The sequence below is a fragment of the Aythya ferina genome (assembly GCF_964211825.1).
Source record: "Aythya ferina genome assembly, chromosome: 3".
In the NCBI taxonomy this organism is placed as follows: domain Eukaryota; kingdom Metazoa; phylum Chordata; class Aves; order Anseriformes; family Anatidae; genus Aythya; species Aythya ferina.
This window is the reverse complement of record NC_140298.1, coordinates 107,076,346-107,095,048: the sequence shown is the minus strand read 5'-3', so window position 1 is coordinate 107,095,048 and position 18,703 is coordinate 107,076,346. Positions and strand designations below refer to the sequence as shown.

At 36.7% G+C, this 18,703-nt stretch overlaps 1 long non-coding RNA gene across 1 annotated transcript; it reads left to right on the top strand.

The window, feature by feature from the left end:
- Positions 1–11,240: 11,240 nt before the first annotated feature.
- LOC311434692 lies at positions 11,241–14,934 on the top strand. The gene is made up of 2 exons (XR_014691651.1): positions 11,241–11,344; positions 13,310–14,934. It is a non-coding gene; the product is annotated as an uncharacterized lncRNA (long non-coding RNA).
- Positions 14,935–18,703: the final 3,769 nt, after the last annotated feature.

Sequence of the window (18,703 nt, the reverse complement as noted above, 5' to 3'; positions counted from 1 at the left end):
ATGGATTAGTGGTGGACTTTAGTACTAGGTTAAAGGTTGGACTAGATGATCTTAGAGGTCTTTTCCAACCTGAATGACTCTATGATTTTCAGCCTTTAGAAACTCTCATTTTCCTCAAGGCTTAGATGTTATTTACAATGAAGACATGACTAAAACATTTAAAAATGGATGACTATTTTATTTGATAGTTTTTAGGATTTGTTTAGGATAGGATTTTACTTCAGAGGGCAAAAAAGATGGAAAAAAAAGACCTCTTATTTTCAGGGTTGACAGAAAAGAAGGTCCAATCCACAAGAAAGTAAATTATACTGGGGGCTAGACCCGATGATCTTTCAAGACCCCTTCTAACTCCTACAGTTCTGTCATTCTGTGTGATTCTGTGACAAGAGGTTAACTTATTTATGCAGACATCAATGAACTGAAGGAATACTGTTTTTCTGTGTAGTATCACATCAACCGAAGCAATATGCTTTGAATAAGTTGGAGAAGATAATAGAATAGAAACATAGAATCATCTGTGTTAGAAAAGACTGTCAAAATCATCAAGTCCAACCATCAGCCTAACTTACCACATCCCTTAGTGCCACATCAACACATCTCTTAAATACTTCCAAGGATGGGGACTCCACCGTCCAACCTGGGCAACCTGTTCCAATGCTTGACCACCATCTTCATTAAAAAAATCTTCCTAATGACCAAACTAAGCCCTCCCTGGTGCAATTTGAGACTGTTTCCTTAATGTTGCTTCTACTGTTTCCTTACTTGAGACTGTTTCATATCACTTGTCATCTGAGAAAAGAGATCAGTACCATACTCACTGCAACCTACATTCAGGTAGTTGTAGAGAGCAATAAGGTCTCCCCTCAGCTTCCTCTTATCCAGACTAAGCAACCCCAGTTCCCTCAGCCACTCCTCATAAGTCTTGTTTTCTAGTCCCTTCACCAGCTTCATAGTTTTTCTTTGGACACACTTGAACAACTAAATATTCTTCTTGTGAGAAGTCAAAAACTGAACACAATATGGGAGGTACAGTCTCATCAGTGCTGCATACAAGAGGACAATCACTTCCCTAGTCCTGCTGGATGTGCTTTTTCTGATGCCGGCCAGGGTGCCATTGACCTTCTTGCCCCCCCTGGGGACACAGTTAGCTCATGTTCAGCCAGCTGTCAGGCAGCACCCCCAGGTCCTTTTCTGCCAGGCAATTTTCCAGCTGCACTTCCCTACATCTATACTGCTGCATGGGCTCACTCCACCAGTCTAGCCTATCCAGATCTCTCTGCAAAGATTTCCTACCTTCAAGCAGATCAACAGTTCTACCTAACTTGGTGTTGTCTGCAAATTTACTGAGGGTGAACTCAATCCCCTCATGCAGATCCCTAATAAAAATGTGAAACAAAACTGGCTCCAATACTGAGCCTTGTGGAACACCACCTGTGACTGGCTGTCAAAAGGATTTAAATCCATTCACAATGCTGTTTTGGTCCCATTCATCCAGCCAGTTCTGTGTGACGTGATGGCGTCTCCACCATCACAGGCAAACATGTCACTTACAGACTATTCATAAATTTTTCAGTGTTCATTTCAAACCAAGCTTAGATTCTTTTTTCTACTATTCCACTCTTGAAAGGCACCCCAGAACCTCATTCTCCTGCTCATTCTTCAATTTTCTCCTGTTATCCTGCCTAAACATACTTGGTGATGCGTCTTGCTCAATTCTTGTGTTAATAGCTAGCCCTTGGCTATCTCTTCTTTCTTCACACTGTTTGGCCTAAAGAAAAAAAAAAAAGTACAAAGAAGGAAATTTTCATATTTTTCCAAAGTTCTTCACCCAGAGAACCTGTCCATGCCATGACCAGACAGTTTATCCAGGGGAATATTGTGGGAAACAGTGTGAAACACTTTACTAAAATCCAGATAAACAACATCAAGATCTTTTCTTGTCATCTATTATTAAGTGTATCATCTTGTCATAAGAGATCAAGTTAGTCAGGCAGGACCTGCCCTTCAAAAACCCATACTGGCTTCTCCTGATCATTTATTGTACTGTATGTGTCACGTGAAGACACGCTGAAGTTTTTTGAGAAGGAGCAGCTGGATGTTCTCGCCTATGGCAACAGTGAAGAAGCAAACAGTAAAAATATTGTCTTTCAAGGATCGGTGATATGGGTATGGATGAGCTTTTAAAAATGTTGTGCTTATCCGTAAAGGTCTCCTGATTTTCATTGCTTGTAGCAGCTATACAGGAACTCCGCTGGACTAGTAGCAGTATGAAGCTGGACTAATAGCAGTATAAATGTTGCATATCAAAATGAAAACTATGCATTTAATTTCTAGGATAGAATAAATAAGCCATGTTTCCGAGGCAGATTTTGGTTGTGAGGAGAAACAATTCTACAAATAAAAGAGAGGCAGAATCTCTGATCACCCTCAGGATACTGCACATCCTCAGCAGTTGCACAGAAACCTCCCAGAGTTGTAGAAGGGAAATGCCCAAAGTCACTGGATGTCAATGATGTAGACAAGCAGGACATTTCTGGAGGATAGAGGATCTTGGCATTGGAAACCATGTAACAGGGAAACGTGTACATGCAGAAGAGGAGCAGGAAACAGGATGTTTTGAAGGAAACAGAGGAAGGAAGCTGAGAGGCAGAGAAACAAGGGGAGGAGAAGAAGAGAAAAAAAAGCAGATGGGGGAAGAGATGAAATTGGGAAACAGCTTTATTAACTGTTATGAGATCTGCTTTATTAGCAGTTTAATAAAAGTGGTGTTTTTGTTTGTTTGTTTGTTTTTGTTCTTACAGTTCCATTTAAATTGCTGCTAAACTCACCACAAGAATGTAAAAATGGGAGTTTCCCAAGACAGTTTCCCAATTAAGTAGTAATTGAATTTAAGAAACCATTATGAAACCCTTGCATTCAGTATTCTAAGGGCTTCTGAAATTATTTAAATAAATAAAGTAGGCTTATATTTGTGCTTCATACTAGTGTGTATTTTTCTGTTACTATATACACAGAGATCCATGGTGTTATCATATGTCAGATATTCTGGATGGACTGATAGGGTGCAAACTTGGATTTGCTTTCTAAACAGAATTTGTCTCCAAAGTCTTCTTTCAAAAATGGACTGGGACTAAAACAATTCACTTTCTTTAACTGGCAACAGTTTAAAATGTCAGAAAACCTAATCAAAACCTGTTTCAAAGGGGTCTAAGGTACAACATCATGTTTCTGGCGTATGCACACAAAGTAGTATGTTAGCCTAGCCCTTTTATTAAAAATTGAAAGTAACAGTTTTGACTTTCTCCACCTGTCCTAGCACAATAACCAGCGTATCAACTCTGTGCAGTGACTCACAGAGCGGTCCTCCAGCTGAAATGCAATGGCTCAGATTTAGCATCTACTTCACAGTCCTTTTGCCTCCTCCAGGGTGTGGGTATATGAAAAACATATCAGGACAAAATATCATATGGTCACTCTGAATCACTCCTGCTCTTTTCTCACACAGTTGAACATCCTGACACATTGTAAACTCAGCTGAAAATGTGCCAGGCCACAGCAATCTTCTCCTACAGCACTGAAATTTTGCTATGAACTCCCTGCCCATCACAGCAGAGATTGGAAAAAGGTTGCCAAGCTGTTTCATGAATTTGTATTTTCCTGATCACTTAGAATAATTTGGCTTCGTATTTCCAAACACTAAACCAGAATGGAGTCATACTGGCTTAAGATACTTCAGGCTCAAAAGCTTTATTTTTACTCTAGTCTTATAGTAAGTTAGGAGCTTATTGTACATATTCCTTTAGTGATGGTGAAACAGAAGATGGGACAACTATGCTCTCAAATTTGTATTAGTATCACTCTATTTTTGATAAGATGTTGCCAAGGACACATTTTTCCCCGTATTCTGAACTGGTTTTGATAGACCCAGAACATATGCAAAGTGTAAGAGAAACATTTATGTAGTATAAATACCCTTCCTCTGTTTTGTGGTAATAATGCATCATAAAAGTAGTTATGACTTGAAAATCTCAGGTTCTCTCTGGTTTTATTAGCTTTCTTTTAACCATTAAAGGTTAATGCAACTTCAAAGGTGAAACTTAGAGAAACTGAACCCAGCTTCATGCATATAGCTCTATATTCCAATTAGTGATGGGCTGCCTCAAAATGATCAGGTTTCAGTTTAGGACACAGGGCTAGAAAAAAGCTTGAAGTGCATCTCCACCATCACAAGCAAACGTCACTTACAGATTATTCATAAATTCTTCAGTGTTCAAACCAAGCTTAGATTTTTTTTTTCTCTTTCTACTACTTCATTCTTGAATGGCACCCCATTCTTCTGCTCAGTCTTCAGTTTTCTCCTGTCATCCTGCCTAAATATACTTGGTGACACACCTTGCCCAATTCTTGTGTTAACAGCTAACCTTTGCCTTAGTACCTCTCCTTTCTTCACACTATTTGGCCTGCAAAAGTATGAAAAAAAAATAGGAATGTTCATATTGGTCCAAAGAAAAAGGTATATGCAATATCTTACTTTGAAAAGTTGAACAAAAGGAGTATAGAGAGACAAGCATCGATGGCTTCTCAAATATTTCTCGGTTTCTGGGAACCAAACAATTTAAGTTGGAATTGGGGGCAGCAAACAGACCACTGTGATTAATAGCCCCTCTGCTATGAATCTGTTGAGTCCTTTGTGAATCCAGTGATAATTTTAGCTTCCGCAACATCCTGTGGCAATGAATTCCACAAAGTAATTATGGACTGTAAGGAAAAGTACTTCTTTTGTTAGTTTTAAAAATCCTGGTCATCCTTAGTTCTCTTAAATATAACAGTGGGCAGTGATTCCCTAGAAAACTTTCTATATCTTTTATGATTTGACAGACAACAATCAAATAGATAGATCCCAAATTATAGATAGACAGAAGGATAGATTTATTTTCAAAGCTGGTCAGCTCATTGCTGAGAAAATTTGTTTCATAAGGATATTTTATCACTTCATTATTCAACATTAGATCACTTAATACATTAAACAGTACATATCCTAGCAGAGATCCTGGGAGACTTACTTGATAATCTCCTTCCATTCATTTCTACTTTTGTTTCCTAATTATTAATCAGTTACTAATTTTACAAGAAGACCTTTCCTCTGATTCTATGACAGCTTAATTTTCTTTAATTTAGTCTTCAGTGATGGTCCATGTCAAAATTTTTTAGGAATTTCAAGCATACTGTATCAGCTCCTTCATATGTTCATTGATTTCCCTCTACCAAAAAATTGCTAAATTTTCCCAACCATACAGCCTGCTTAAAAACTGTGTTTAAAACATACATCACGAACAGCAATTCAGTTTTCTACTTTTGACCTAATGATGAAGAACTATCGTGAAATTCCAGGAAAGTTCCTTAGAAGCTTATTCATAGTCACATTTGTATAGCCAGAAGGGCATTTCCCACATGAGTATATCCATGCCACAGATACAGCCCTGCTGCAATCCAATTTTGATGGTACAATTCACATAAACTAGTCAACAAATTACTCACCGAGGCTGCAGAAAAAAAAAAAAAAAAAAAAGTAGAAGGCAACCTTCAGTAGGACAGAGCCAGCTTCATGCATCAACCACTAGATGATGCCATACCCTGTGCACAAACTTGTAAGACTCTTTCCACTCAAAACTTCTGTTGCATAGTCTTGTATGGAACAATCTTGCGTTGAGAAGAGCAAGAAAGAAGGAAAGCAACTTTGCTGTAGTTGCTAGTACTAAGTAAATATAGGAGAAGGGATTCTCAGCATCCCTGTGATGTTCTCAGTCTACCCATATTTTTGAAAATAATTTGTCTTTCCCAGCTTCTTTAAAGTATGTTTTTTTGTCTTTCCTGTAGTCTTCTTTTTCTCTTGTTCCTTGTCAAAAATGAGAGTGTTCTGTATGAGATCTAAACAGCGAGTGCCTTATGTGAAGGCATTATAGCTTCTTTATCTTTGCTGGGAGTATCCACCCTGTTACAAGCTAGGATCACATTTGCTTTTGTTCATTGCTTTTCTTCATGACAAGCATGTAACAATGGATCAGTGAGCATATAATTGAACAATTAATCCTAGCAATTCTCTTGTTATTTTCAGCTTACTTATTATATCAATTTGTGTAAGTGACCTTGATTTTCCTAATGGTAAACTACAAGTAATTTCATTTATTACATCTTTCATACTCAATTAATGTTTCCTTATTTATTTGTACTGATGTCTCAACTTTTTGTAATATCACAATTAATTTCCTTATTCCTTCTTTTAGGACTCAGGTCATCAATAACTTTACATAAAAGATGACCCCAAGGCCACTGACAAAATGCTCCAGGAATCTTACTCCACATTGATAACTCTTTTCAGTATTTACTGCCTCCCACTATCCATCTTACAACTCTTGTGTTAATATTATCCTTCCTACCTTTCACAATTTCCTAAACATCAAGATACCAGCGAAATCCGTATAGTCCATACAGGCGGAGGAGCTGGCCAAGCTGCTTTCCATCATTTATCAACAGTCCTGGCTATCAGGGGAGGTTCCAGTTGATTGGCGGCTAGCGAAAGTGATGGCGATCTACAAGAAGGGGCAGAGTGTAGACCCGGGGAACTATAGACCTGTCAGTTTGACCTCAGTGCCCGGGAAACTCATGGAGCAGATTATCTTGAGTGTCATCGTGCAGCAATTACAGGTCAACCAGGTGATCAGGCCCAGTCAGCATGGGTTTATGAAAGGCAGGTCCTGCTTGACAAACCTGATCTCCTTCTATGACAAAGTGACGCGCTGGGTGGATGAGGGAAGGGCTGTGGATGTGGTCTACCTTGACTTCAGTAAGGCTCTTGACACCGTTTCCCACAGCATTCTCCTCAAGAAACTGTCTGCTTGTGGCTTGGAGTGGTGTATGCTTCATTGGGTTAAAAACTGGCTGGATAGCTGGGCCCAAAGAGTAGTGATGAATGGAGTCAAATCCAGTTGGAGGCCGGTCACTAGTGGCGTCCTTCAGGGCTCGGTACTGGGGCCAGTCCTCTTTAATATCTTCATCGATAATCTGGATGAGGAGATCGAGCGCACCCTCAGTAAGTTTGCAGATGACACCAAGTTAGGTGTGTGTGTTGATCTGCTCGAGGGTAGGAAAGCTCTGCAGGAGTATCTGGATAGGCTGGACCGATGGGCTGAGGTCAACTGTATGAAGTTCAACAAGGCCAAGTGCCAGATCCTGCACCTGGGACGCAACAACCCCAAGCAGAGCTACAGGCTGGGAGATGAGTGGTTGGAAAGCTGCCTGGCAGAGAAAGACCTTGGAGTATTGGTGGATAGTCGGCTGAATATGAGCCAGCAGTGTGCTTAGGTGGCCAAGAAGGCCAACAGCATCCTGGCCTGTATAAGAAGCAGTGTGGCCAGCAGGTCTAGGGAAGTGATCGTCCCCCTGTACTCGGCTCTGGTGAGGCCGCACCTCAAGTACTGTGTTCAGTTTTGGGCCCCTTGCTACAAGAAGCACATCGAGGTGCTTGAGTGAGTCCAGAGAAGGGTGACGAAGCTGGTGAGGGGTCTGGAGAAGAAATCCTACGAGGAGCGGCTGAGGGAGCTGGGTTTGTTCTGCCTGGAGTTTTCTCCTTACCGCTCTTTATAAGTACATTAAAGGAGGCTGTAGTGAGGTGGGGGTTGGTCTATTCTTCCATGTGCCTGGTGACAGGATGAGGGGGAATGGGCTAAAGTTGTGCCAGGAGTGTTTTAGGTTGGATATTAGGAAGAACTTCTTTACTGAGAGGGTTGTTTAGCATTGGAATGGGCTGCCCAGGGCTGCATCCCTGGAGGTCTATAAAAGACGTTTAGATGTTGAACTTAGCAATATGGTTTAGTGGAGGACTTGTTAGTGTTAGGTCAGAGGTTGGACTCGATGATCTTGACATCTCTTCCAACCTAGTCAATTCTGTGATTCTGTGATAGTCTGATCAACTGTGTTTCCATACCTTTATATCAATCAATCATTCTGAAACTAACTAAATAAATAAACACTATAAATTATCTGTATTTTCATTTGAACCTTGTTTCTTTCCCCACTTCATAGAATGTGTTCTTCCCCCCACGTCCCCCCCCCCCATTCATATAGCTGAGAATTCTTCTGTTATTTGTTTTAACTTTCTTTGCAATGACAAGCTGAATTAGACTTCTGGCAAGAGTTTTGGACTTTATTCTTAAATTTCATGTTCTCCAAGATGTAGCTTTCATGATTTTTTCACTCCTTATAGAGTCTTACTATTCCTACATACTTCTTATGTGATTATTCATTCCATTATAGATGGAGATTTCCCAGTTGTTTTTTAACCTTATTTAAAATTCCTCTCATTCTTAAAAATTCCTGAGAGTTTATACAAATCTGACTGAAAGAAATTTCAGCCATCTTTATATATAAGTTCCTAATTTCTGCACATCAGTTGACTTCACTATCTTCACTATTTAGGTTTCTTAATTTATCATATTTGTCCTCTCAGATATGAATAGACATGAATCTGTTTTTTTTTTTTTTTTTTTTTTTTTTTTTTTTTTTTTTTTTCCTCAATGTAATTTAATTGGAATCATCTTGTTGTCACTTAATTCAAATTGTTTTCTATGGCCAGACCTTCTATAGCTTCCTTGGTTTACCAAAACAGATTCAAAAATAGATTTATTCCCTATACAGTTAAAATACCAATAAAATGTAAAGCTACCTATTAATACAAGGAATAACTGAGTTCTACCAAAATTTTTTACTCAATATTTTCATTTAGTTTAAATGTTGAGAAATTACTCACTTGTTACTCATTTTATAGTTGGGAAGTTTTCCCACAATGACATTATTCCCAATAGTATTTATCACTGTAACAATTTCAAGACATTTCTGTGTCCATACCTAATGTTGATTCTAGGAATCTATAATAGATTCTTAATAGCACCTCTTTAAAACCTGTTTTAGAGAACCTTCAAAGAAATTTTCACCCAGACTGAGAGTCTGCAAGTCCTTTTTTTAGTTATACTGCTTTACTGACATAAAATGCTACTTTATTGCTTTTGCCTATACTTCTGTCCTACCCAAAGAAATTACATTTTCAATGCTCATCAGTATATGTAACTAATGATGCTATTTCATTATGTTTTTAAACCCTTATAATTATTATTTTATCACCCCGTCTTAATGTCCTTGCTTTAATAGGGGAATACTTCAATTTCTATTAGATTTCACTCTGCTTATTGAATCTTCACAATGCAGTTCCTAGAAGTACCAATACTTCTTCTCCTGTCAGTATTCTGATGATCCAGCATGCTTTTTCTCATTGTGAAGACTTTTGTCATCACTTGTCCAATGTGATAATATCTGCTCCAAGACTTTTTGTGTTCCAAACACAGTAGAGGGAAGCCAATAGAAATAAATTTATATTTGGAAATTCAGTGCAGCTGAAGTTGGGAGAACTAGGCAGGCTCCAAGGGAGAAGATATGAAAGGCATGTGAAAGAGAAGGAAAGCACAGGAACAGCCTCAGTGTTATGGAAATAGAGTGGAATGGGCAAAATTAAGCATGATTCCAAGGTAAGTGAGGAATGTGGCCCTAAAAGAGAGAGGGAAAGAAAAACAAGACTGAAATGAAGTGTTAGGGAGAATAGGACTGGAATTATGAAAAGGTGTAAAGAAACAGTTTGATGGAAAAAAGGAAGCAATGGAACAATCAGACTAAAACAGAAATCTTAGATTCCTGTATATCCGCATTCCTTTGCACTGGGAAATATCTTCCAAACTTACTGAAGTGTGCTCTCCAATGGCTGGTCCATACACAGAATGACAATCTACCAGATGATTAACTACATGACATCCAGTTTAATTTTCCTTATTTTCAACTTATTTCTCTGATAAATAAAACAAAAATTTGACTTCAGTAAATAAATAAATAAATAAATACTCACTTTACAGTAGTATTTTGACCATAATTACTTCATGTCCCTTTAATGCAGATGAAGCATGCACTTCCATTGGCTTTTAGTGGAAATTGATATAGACTGAAGTCACCATGTCTTTTGTGTTGCATAGCTTACTTTCAAAATTACCTATTTTAGCTGAACGATGGTGATGGTGATAGCAATTCCTGTGGCTAGTTATTCATAAGGATAAAAAAATGTCTACCTAACTTCACCATTTGAGAATGCCAGAAAATCCATCATATTAAAAACAGTCACATTGTCAGGCTTATGAGGTAAAATGATCAGAACAACAAAAAATCACACAGAAATGTTTGAATGTCATTTTGTCACAGAATCATTTTCTTCTGTATCACAGACCTGAGATAAGATTAAGTGTAAAGTTAAAACACTAGTTTTTTATTTTACATTTTAATTTTTACATTTAAAAACGTTTTTATTTACCTTTTAAAATTTATTTTTAATGGAGTAATATTCATCTGATCTGATAATAACTGTCTAAAAACAAGCTGAGAAGTCGAAGCTAGTTATCATGACTCTTTGTTCTAGGAAAAGGGAGCTGTAGGCACTTCTAGAAAGGATTCATTCCTGCTAAGAGAGATGTCAAACATAAGACGGTAGAAACTTTCTGGAGATGTTGACTTCTTACTGATAAGTGTAGAGGGAGCCCAAGTGATCAGGATTAGATCACATCACTGTTTTAGAGAGAAAAACAGTTTGTCAATTTCTTCTTTTGTGTTATCATATATTCATTCAAAATTGGTATTTTTTATGTTTCAAAACTGTAATCCACAGTGACCTATCACAGGCTACGGATCAGAATCATATGTGTTATAATATTCTAATTTTTTGGATCAAGCATAATTATATCAGGATCAGAGAGTCAAAAAAGAATAAAAATTCAAAATGAAATACATTTTGCTAGTGAAAAATCCAGGTTTCCTGCTTTCAAGAGGAAACACTTGTGTGATGGCCATTGTGTTCACCATAAAGTGATTCATTTTGATTCATCAGAAACTTGTGGTAGTGAGCAACTTATCCAAACAGTGATGACCAGTGGAGAGTAAGTGGTACAGGAACCATGTTTTATTTTAAGGAGTTTGTAAAAATAAAATAAATAAACAAATTCTTTTGTTCAGGTGATTGTAGCCTCTATATTTTTAACAATTTAGTCTTGCATTTCTTCCAACAAACAAGACTTTCTTATATAATTTTGTATTCTTTCATGTCCTTCTCCTTTTTTATGCCTTGCGTCTTCATCTGCTGCTTTCTAATTGCTAGAGAAGGCAGACAAGATGCCCCATTGGGAACAGATGGCTTTCTGGAAATCTACCAACAAGGACTACTCCTGGAATAGATTTCATCTGCAGGCCCCACACAGAGGTAATATATGATACCTACAAATAGATAGCGTTCCAAAGGCTTAGGAAGGAAAAAAAATATATCCTGCTGGAGTTCTTAAGCCTGTTGGGATCACAACTTGCCAACAGAGCAGCATAAAAATGGATCCTATATATAGCATTCAGTTTTTAAAATTAATTTTCTATAGCTCCATATCAATCCTTATTCAACAGCTATGCTTAAAATACATTGTTTCTAAATGGCTGCATTTTTTTTTTCCAAAGGTGGATTTAACACAAAATTTCAAATCAGCTATAGCTGATGTTAGCCTACATTACAAGAATGGTGTGGGATGCAGGTTGATATTCAGAAACAATGTTAAAAACTTCATAAGAGTAAGAGTGAATAATATAGGAGCAAATACGTTAGTTTACAGTAAGTGTGAAGAATTGTCTTGTTCAATGGTGTTTTCTGTGTTCTGAACCTTTACTTTTTTTCATCGTAGATAGGAAAGAGACTATTTGTAACATTTTATGAAATACATATTTGTTTTGGTTTGATTTTCCTCAATCTAAAATAAAATTGATGGCAACCATACTGTATACGGCTGTACTGTGTGTCTGGAAAATATTATTCTGAGGTTATGGATGGGGCTATAAAACTGAGAGATCAGAGATATACTGTTTATGGTAAAAAAATACAAACTACAAATAGTAAAGTGACAACAGTACTTTGTAGCCTCAGGATTCTAACCTCAGCCTTGAAATAATGTGTGGTTTACTTATTGTTCCTGTTCACAAAGCAAAATGAGTATTAGAGAACTTTATTTTTCTTTATTTTTGAATCAAAAAAAAAAAAAAAGTTCTGTTTTTTTTAATCTGTGGATAAGTCTTAGTGAAAAAGAGTACTAAAAATTCAAAAACTAGAATGTAAGTACTAGAAAGAAAATATCAACATTTATTCATTTTATCACAGTTTTTAATGATTCAGACGTTGGTGTTTTGAGGAGGAAAAGTGACTTGACTAGTTTTTGTCCAAGTGGGTTTACAATAGGGTTAACAATGCTATAACCACCTTTGGAAACTTGGAAAGGTTCCAAAGGTTATTTATTATAAAGAGAAACTGCATAAAGTATTTGGAAACAGAATCACAAATGAGATATGTGCTAGCTATACAAGGGACAAAAAAAAAAAAAAAAAAGACAGGTAGATCCATCTTTCTAATAGAATTGGAAAATGATTGGAAAATGTGTCATTTAATTTCCTCAGTAACATTCAAGGGAAATAGTGAGCATAGAATAAGTATTAGTCAAAGTGTTTGTTATCTTTCAAATATAAACTAGAATATAACTATTTAGTATACAAAGGGGAGTGATTATAGAAGTTGCATTTCCCTACATGCATATCAAAGGATACTCCTCAATTTTTTGAGGCAATCTTCAGATATTTTTACCTTTCCACTATTTGATTAAATATCTTCTAGTTTTCAAGATAAGAAGATCTGAATTGAGGGAGAAGCTGCAAAGGTCTGCAAACAAGTCACATGCATGAAGCCATGCAGTGAGTGGTGTTATAGATACAGTAATGGGCCAGAATATTGTATGCTGATGCAGGTTGCTTTAGCATTTGTCAGTTGTTAGACTAAGGAGCTGGTAACACAACCAAGACAAGGCAGGGTTTCCTAGTCCACATCCTCTTTTTTTTTTTTTTTTTTTTTTTTTTTTTTTTTTTTTTTTGTCTGGGTGTGATGGTCATGGTTGATACAGAGATCTCTTGAAATAATTTTCCAGTGACAATTGAGAGAACAAGACCAGAGATTTTTCTGAGTGTCATGATGCAAAGTGCAGGGAAGAAGTGGACTTGCAGTGAATGAATTAATAAAAAGCATGGCAGACCAAACAGATCCCAGGTTCTGAATATGAAACTTGTTTTCTTAGCCCCAGCAAATCGTCTTTTCCACTCTGCAATAGCTGTACAGTGTACTAACACTGACTCTTTCATGTTCCAGGACTCAATGAGACTGCTGCAGCTGGTCACTTGAGTTGATGGAGAAAGAGTGAAGCAGCAGCAAAACAGCCAGAAGGATCAGCAGCCATGCATCAAATCAAGTGCCTTTCCTGAAAACATAATACCTAATCCTGGAGCACACCCCATGGCATATCTGTGTGTGCCTATCACATAAAACAGTTCGTAGTATGGATGGAGGACCATTGCTTTGTGAGACCTAATGCATAAGTCTTGCACAACAGGATTTTAGAAACTTGAAAAGACTTATAATATCTTGTCTCTGGTAAAATTTTTAGAGTATACAGAAAAGCATGTCAGCAAAGATTCATCTGACCGAAAGTAGTTGTCTGGAGTGTACCTCATCCTTAAATAGATGACTAGGAGACATGAGATGAATTGTACCCTAAATCTCAATGATGAATCTCACTTAAGTCTCAGATTTGCATTAACTTCAATGTGATTCAGAACTTTATCATAGTTTATTATTTATATTCTTGTATCATGCATAATGTGTCATCTCACATATCCTACATGTGCACAAGTAGACAGTCTGTAAAATCACAGAATTAGATAATGGACATTATGGTACACAAAGAATATAAGTGAATTTGCTTTTAAGTCACTGTGAGCCATGTAGAGTGACTAAGATCGCCAGCAGATTTATACAGTCAAAACTGTTGCAGCAAAAATGAGAGAAGGACTTAATGAGGATGTTGAAGTGATTTTGCAAACATTCTAGGGGGAGGAATGAATTCTCCATTGTTATCAGTGCCTGAAAACATTTCTTTCAGTGTGGTTCCTTTTCCATGCATACCAGAGGAATGTGCAGGCTGAACTAATAATTTGAATAAGAGTTCTGAAGTTATGTTGTGAATGTTTCATTGAAAAAAAAACATTACTGAATTGGAACATAAAGAACTATGTGATAGGAAGCAGAGTTATAATTTCCTGTGGATGGTCAAATTCATTTGTCTCATAAAACCACCAAAGACATTAAAGAACACCCATTAGGAGAAAGGTTGTCCATGTCCTCAGACTGTTCAACTGCCTTTTCCAATTATGGTAAGATCTGGGGTGGAAAGTGAAGGTAATTTTACAGATATCTTTCTCCACAAAAGGTACATCATCTGAGTTTTTTTTTGTCAGCGAAACATTCACTTGATCAGTCATGCCTTTCAGCTCTATTGACCTTGACTACAGTTGAGTCACAAGTCTAGAGGTGAAAAGATCTTGTTAATGATTCATTCCTTCAATAAGGAGTAATCTTGAAACTGAAGCAAGACTATGTTGTTGCATTTCCTAGTCTCTTTACTATCTCTCTCAGGAAAAGAGGACTGATATAATTCCATTTCCTTTTATTATAGCTTTTGTCAGAAAAGGAAGTGGAATCTTTCCTCTTAACTCTTGGCCAGCAGCCATAGCTTTGGTAGGGACACAGTGTTGAATGCTGTAATTAAAATTCAACATTAATATTACTGTCAACATGCATGAACTTGGACACGTTAAACTACTAAGTATATGAGTGATATATTCTTATAATTGGCATCATTTTCAACAGTGTCACAGATAATGTTAAGTAGAAACAGTGATCTAAATAACTAGTTAATAAACAGGATTATGTAGTAATTTTGCCCATGGCAGTGAATTTGTCTTGATAATGAAAGTTATATCACCTTTTCCAATGTTTTTACAATTCCAATCCAGGTTATGAATTGTAATTTCTAATAAACAGCTGTTAACTGTGAGTCCAATCACTTGGTCTTTAAAGAACAGCTGGAGACAAAAGTGATCTGAAAAATATCTTAAAGGTTTTGTGGATCATACTGTGTAAAATTTAGGAATGAGCATGGCTTAAAGTCAGTTGGACATATGTCTTGTAGTCAAAATGGTAAAATAGTTTAGTAGCTTTTAGGAAAGAAAGAAATGTAGATTGTTTTTGTTTTCCATTGAATCATTCAAATTATGGTAAATGTGATCTATTATGTTAACTTGTCAGGTAAGATTATTCCAACAATTATTTTCAAGTATGGTTTTAAATGAACAAACTGAAAACAGATTTTCCTCCACATATTCCTTGGAAGCCCAACATGCTCCTTACAATTTCTACAGCCAATGACCTGTTCTTTGATTCCCAATGAATCACTCTAGTCTCTTTTTTCATGCTAATATTTTTATTTCATGACAATTTGTAAGTATTCAGTACCAGATCATAGATGTAAATCTGGTCACACAAACATAGAGTACATTCATAATAAATATAGCTGACATTTATACTGCCTGCACACCTCAACATATGACTGACCATGTGAGACTCACATGACTCAAAATGTCTTCACTTTATTAAATTTTGTTAAATAAGTGATATTTCTACCACATGATGAGATACAGACTGTAGTTGAATTCCTCGCTAAGAATCTAAGTTAACAGTGCAACACTGCACAGTTGGGTGAGGTTGTTCTTTGGCCTGTTAATCTTTACCGTTACAATAGTTTTTTAAAAAATCTACCCAAGATTTGTCTTTTTCCCTTTCCATCATACATATTATCCTTTTTGGCTATTCTTAGCATTCTCTCCAGTACGTTCTCCATATATCAAGTCCAGAGTATTCAGGAAATTTAACCTTGGGATAAAATCCAGTGCTCAGGCTCTTTCATTCTATCAGTAGTTTATAACAAGTTAATACAAATCTTAAGAAAAAAATAAAAATAAAAAAAAAAATAAATAAATGAAGCTCTTTGTCTGAACTTCCAAATGTCCAGAAGCAAAATGATTTTGAGAATTTACAAAAAAAAATAAAAAAAATCATGGTTACTACAAAGGACATTAGAAACTGGCACATATTGTGTCTCTAATATGATGTTCACACAATCCTTCATCTCAGTCCAGCAGGAAATGTTTATTTTGAATAGCTACAAAATGCAATATTTCCTTTTTTTTTTTTTTTTTTTCTTATGTAATTTATCGACCCCATTCTTCTGTTATTTGTGTTTCACTTCTTTCCCTAAAATTTCACATAAGAATACCTTTCATGAATTGTCAATTAAAATCTTACCACCATTCATCAAACATGACATTAAAGTAATAAGAATATAAATAGATTTACAACACTTTTTAAAGATTTAAAGAAGATGCACACAAGACAAAAATATCATATTTCAGTAGATATTAAGTTGCTTTGCTCTGAGTCCTATGTAAATGTTGCAGCTTCATTCGGCACTAAATAATCATTGTCAACAAGAACTCATCAGCAGTCTTTCCTCTATAGGAAGTTAAACAAGGTTGGTTCAATGAAATATGAATATTGTTTTTAATGAAAATATATTTATTTATCTGACTATAATAATCTTTCATTGTTTTACAAGCAATGCAAATGATAATAAATAAATAAATAAATAAATCAGAGTTAGGATCTTGAAACGGAATAAAACAACCTCTTCTGAAAAGGAAATGAGCCAAAAAGAAAAAGAGGCTGTGAAAAATTTGAACCGACATCAGAAAAGAGGTTGCTTCTAAAAGAGATTTATTGTAGTTATGTTATATTAGCTTAAGTTGAAAAGCTTTATCTTTATTTTATGTATCTAAATATCATCAGTTGTTATGGTTTGAGAAATACTACTTTTTCTTTTATAAATATGAAAATATTTATGATCAGAGGTCTGTTAGAAAAAAAAAAAAAGGTAAACATAACATAGAATGTTAAATAAAACTTAAAAAATGAAATTTAAATGAAAAATTGGCCTTCCTTCCCAAAAGTTTTTGTTTTGAAGTTTTAATATATATTTTTAGTTATAAAAACAAAAACAAAGAAAAAGAAAAAGAAGATAAATAGTGTAGCATTCTGCTCCATTCTTTCATAACTCATATTGCGAAAACACAAGCAACCAAGGACAAATGGCATCATTTTATATTTTGAACATCTTTAATACTTTACAAGTACTATTGTAGTAGAACATTTTTCAGTGTATTTTATTACATTATTTAAATTGAGGTATTAAATTGTATCTGTCAATTATATACAGCTGATTTCATGCTTTCTTGTAAATGTGAACATATTTTGTATGTTAGCATGAATGTCACTAGACAGAAATTCTTTGTTATTAGTAAAACTAAGTCTTTAGCTGTTGGCAATCTTAAAAGAAAATTTTCTTGTAAACTCATGTGAACGTGCATGCAGAACATAATGCAAGGAAGGTTTACCAGAGTGTCATACAAAACAAGAACAGCATGGTCTATTCACTTAAAAAATAGTAACAAGAAAATAATATTTATTTTCTATATTCTGGGGTTGGGGGAGGAAGCAGCCACAGCCATGGCCTTATAAAGGGTTTATAACTTTCTCCTATGCAGTTTTTCTGACTGTTTAATCTGAGTTTCTATGTGTCCATCTGTCAGAGTTTAAGGATAGCTGGGAACACCATACTGATCTGGATAGGCTGGACCGATGGGCTGAGGTCAACTGTATGAAGTTCAACAAGGCCAAGTGCCAGATCCTGCACCTGGGACGCAACAACCCCAAGCAGAGCTACAGGCTGGGAGATGAGTGGTTGGAAAGCTGCCTGGCAGAGAAAGACCTTGGAGTATTGGTGGATAGTCGGCTGAATATGAGCCAGCAGTGTGCTTAGGTGGCCAAGAAGGCCAACAGCATCCTGGCCTGTATAAGAAGCAGTGTGGCCAGCAGGTCTAGGGAAGTGATCGTCCCCCTGTACTCGGCTCTGGTGAGGCCGCACCTCAAGTACTGTGTTCAGTTTTGGGCCCCTTGCTACAAGAAGCACATCGAGGTGCTTGAGTGAGTCCAGAGAAGGGTGACGAAGCTGGTGAGGGGTCTGGAGAAGAAATCCTACGAGGAGCGGCTGAGGGAGCTGGGTTTGTTCTGCCTGGAGTTTTCTCCTTACCGCTCTTTATAAGTACATTAAAGGAGGCTGTAGTGAGGTGGGGGTTGGTCTATTCTTCCATGTGCCTGGTGACAGGATGAGGGGGAATGGGCTAAAGTTGTGCCAGGAGTGTTTTAGGTTGGATATTAGGAAGAACTTCTTTACTGAGAGGGTTGTTTAGCATTGGAATGGGCTGCCCAGGGCAGCATCCCTGGAGGTCTTTAAAAGACGTTTAGATGTTGAACTTAGCAATATGGTTTAGTGGAGGACTTGTTAGTGTTAGGTCAGAGGTTGGACTCGATGGTCTTGACATCTCTTCCAACCTAGTCAATTCTGTGATTCTGTGATTCTGTGACCATACCGTTGTCCCTGTTCCAGTCTGCTGTTCTGCTGGCCTGGTACAACTATGTGAATCACCTGTGATCAGCCCAAGAAGGAGGGGAGCGGGGCAAATATTTTGATTTTGCCCAGGTGAAAATGGACTTATCAGTTTTGGTGCAAATGGAGTTCACTTGGGTCTATCT